The sequence below is a fragment of the Eptesicus fuscus genome, chromosome 8 (assembly GCF_027574615.1).
Source record: "Eptesicus fuscus isolate TK198812 chromosome 8, DD_ASM_mEF_20220401, whole genome shotgun sequence".
Taxonomy (NCBI): domain Eukaryota; kingdom Metazoa; phylum Chordata; class Mammalia; order Chiroptera; family Vespertilionidae; genus Eptesicus; species Eptesicus fuscus.
In genome coordinates, this window is record NC_072480.1 from 18498255 (window position 1) to 18502217 (window position 3963).

Consider the following 3963-nt stretch of genomic DNA (forward strand, 5'->3'; position numbering starts at 1 on the left):
TGCTTGTAGTTTTGTGTGTGTGTGTGTGTTTTTTAAAAGAAAGGCTTTGATTTTGTATGTAATTTGTTAGAGCCAATTATTTTTTTTAAATTTTAATTCTCGCCCAAAGATATATATATTTTTTTAAATTGGTTTTTAGAGAGGGAGGGAGAGAGAGAAACATCAATGTGAGAGAGAAACTTCAATTGGTTCCTTTTCGTATGTGCCCAGACCAGAGATCGAACCCACAACCTAGATATGTGCCCTGACCAGGAATCAAACCTGCAACCTTTGGTGTACTGGACGTCACTTCAACCAACTGAGCCACTCAGCCAGGGCATTAGGGCCAATTATTTTATTAGAAAGACTTCATTACACTATAAAATAAGTCCTAGTCTAAAAAGCTAAAGATGAAACCAATGAAAATTAAGCTACTTAACTTTGACAAGTCACACTGTTCTGTCAACTTTGAGTTTTCAAATTCATAGACATAAATAGAAGAGTCCCTTGAACATCAATGAAAATCTTGTACTTATGAGAATCACTAACCTATCTCTAATGACATTTATGCCTCATGGTATTTTCTTGGTTCTTGTCTAGCCTTTTAGAGACTTTCAGTCTCTGGTGGATACTGGAAGTAAATAGAAATATGGGAATAGTATCCATTGCTCTTGATTGCTTAAAATGGCCACCAGATTTCATAATTTTATAAATAACTTTGTAAGTTTTGTTCCCACAGATTTAAGTAAAAGGAGCGATAATATTATCTTCCTTCTAACCATCATTCTAAAATGAATTGAGGTAGATTATTAATAATCTTATGCAAATTCAACAGAATTTCATTATTTATTATTCTTGCCATCAATGTTTTGTTGATACTTACCTGGCAGGGGAGATGCCATAATCATGAAGGTGGTTTTCCCATGGTGAGGCTTATCCATTGCATTCCAGATGTGCTGACAGCTGAAATTTCTCCAAATGTGGGGAACTTGACTGCATAATTTGTGGTGGTGGGGTAGTATTGATATTTGCTGACACTTTGTGAATGTCCTGAAGACATATGATAATAAATCAGTTGTTATAAGATGTATATTTGTATGGACTAGAAATATTCTCTTCCCTCATGGGGTAAATAATTTGTGAAAGGTTATTTCATATGAGCTGTGTTAATTTTTAAAATATCAACAATGAAGTGAGAGATGAGGACATTGTAATGCAAAATAGAACATTTAAAACTCTCACGTTCCCTTTGCAAACCCTTATTTCCTTGGCTTTCAGGAGGGATAAGGGACATGTAGGTGAGCAAAATATCCCTAACACTTACCCTTGCGTTTCAACCTCCGTTCTGTTTCTATGCTCTCCCTCCCAAGCCAAATACTATTGCTTAGGTTACTTCAGGAACAATTAGAGTGCAGTTCAATCTTCATTTTAAATAATTTCTTATAAACTGAGTATTAACCTATCATTGCCCTTTATTTCTTGTTACCTTCTTGCTTATTAATATCTTTGTTAATTTAAAGATATCTGCTTGCTTAAATCTCATGGTAACAAAGTCTTGGATAGTAGACAAAAATATGTTGCCAATGAAAAGTTGCCAACTACAGGTTGGGACTGTTCTTAAAATAAGAAGGTCAAATCCAAAAAAGGACCCATAACTAAGTTCCCAGGACCCTCAAGTATGCAGTGGATACCAATGATTAAATATGAAAGTAATACTGAATATGTACCTTTTATGGTTCAGAAATTTCATCTAATAATTGCATCTTCCTTGAGTTCAATACTACGACTTCAAATATAAGGGCTGCCAACTTTTCAATTAACAGATTGGGGAATATTGTTGAAAAATTGGCAGTTGTCAAGTGGTAATCCCACTAATGGATACTATGTATGATAAATTAATTCTGAGGCTTAACTTCTGTGTGGAGTAGAAAACAATTAGAAAGACAAAGAGAAAAAAGACAATTGCACAAGGTACACATTTAAAAAAATTATTTATAGCCTCTGATAAAGAAGAGGACAAGAAGACAGACATTTCCAGAAATATGGCAAGTGACACACAAGATGACTATCTTCCTAGATTGCCTCAAGTGTCCGAGTGACATGAAATGCTGCCTTGCACAAGCACATGCCATGAGTGCAAAAGCTTTTTGTTCATGATTTTACTGCTATCTGTGCAGGACTCATTCAATTACATGTGATGACCTCTCACTTTTCTATAGCTACATCTACAGAATGTTTACTTTGGATTTTCCAGAGCAGCAGTCTAATGGCCAACAAGGCCTTACACCCCTTCCCACCAAGTGGTACCCAAGGAACCCTATTCCTGATTGCAGTTGATAACTGATTATTAGGTTTAATAATTCCTAATTCCTTTACTTTTCATATTCAACTTTTTCCTTCTCTCTTTCAACTACTGGTGATACACACATTGGGGTAAAACACTTGACACATTATTTCTGGTTTGGTATTCCTCATGTGTGCTTTTTAGACGTTAATTCAACCTAGTTCCCTGAGGGCCTACAAGGAAGCACTGTTGTTTTTTGTTGTTGTTTATTCTGCAGAAGGAAACAATGACAATGGAATAATGACAGACAGTAGTAGTAGAAAGGAATAATAGTAAAGAAACGCTCCTGACTTATTCTGAGCTAAGAAGCTTTTCTGCCTTTCCTCACACCTAAATTCACACTAGTAAGTTTTTTAGGGAAAACTTGTTTCCTTGAGGAGGTTAATATTCTAATTCATAACATTAGAATATGTTCTTATTAACTGTTTTCTTATAGGTGTAACATTATAGTAAATTAAAATACAATCATATAAGAAAAAGTCCACTTTTAGCTTATTTGATATGAAAAAAATATTATTTTGTTATTTATTAAATAATAAAAAATATTATTTTTCTTTTTAGACAAAATTCATTCATAATTAGACCAAAATAATTCTAATTTGACCCATTGGCTTTCAAGTCCTATAATTGATCATCTTTCTTATAGAATTTTAATGTATTGAGACAATTTAAAACATAGCCACTTAGCCTTTAAAATCCATACATAAGTGGATATAAAACAGTTAAACAACAAAAAACCTCAGCCACTGGTTGTTTTAACTACATTTACTGAGGCCAAGGAGTACATTTGCTAGTGATATACAAACAAAGCAAAATAAAACAAAAAAATATAAAACATTCTATGGGAGGAATAATGAAGTAGATGCTTGAGATTTATCCTTTCTTCCAAATTCCACATCAAGGCAAAGAGAATTTTACTCTTAAAGGCAGATGCTGTAGGCCTGTTTTTGCAGAGAGGCAAAAGACTTTCCTTGAAGTGTAGTGCAGCACAAATCTTTTTAATCGCTAATAGGAACAGAAGCAGCAAAGTACAGAAATCAAATTGATGAAGATACTCTCATCTAAAATTTGTATTTTTAAATAACTGCAGACAAAAAAATGAAAAGAGTGAGAATGTTCCACAGATATCATATCAGACAGAAAACATTTAGCATGGGCCAGTTTGGAATGGATGGAGAAACAGGAATGATAGAAGCAAAGGAAGCATAGGACATGAGTAAAATCAGGTGAAAAACAGTTTCCTCTGTCAGCAGTGCCATTCCACCCATCAGGTGAACAATCTAGACCCGTGGTCGGCAAACTGTGGCTCGCGAGCCACATGCGGCTCTTTGGCCCCTTGAGTGTGGCTCTTCTACAAAATACCACGGCCTGGGCGAGTCTATTTTGAAGAAGTGGCGTTAGAAGAAGTTTAAGTTTAAAAAATTTGGCTCTCAAAAGAAATTTCAATCGTTGTACTGTTGATATTTGGCTCTGTTGACTAACGAGTTTGCCGACCACTGATCTAGACTAATTGTGGTAATCTTCTTTACCTTGCCAATAAATTTAGGAATGGACATGTTACCTAGTGAGAAAAGTATGGAGGGTGGGGTGAGGTCTAGGAAAGGTTTCTTTCACTCTTGTGAAAAAAAAAAGAAATGAAC

General features: G+C 34.8%; 1 non-coding gene across 1 annotated transcript; it reads left to right on the forward strand.

Annotated features, from left to right (window-relative positions):
- Positions 1-854: 854 nt before the first annotated feature.
- LOC114233008 (U1 spliceosomal RNA) lies at positions 855-1015 on the forward strand. The gene has a single exon (XR_003619115.2). It is a non-coding gene; the product is annotated as a U1 spliceosomal RNA (small nuclear RNA).
- The last annotated feature ends 2948 nt before the right edge of the window (positions 1016-3963 follow it).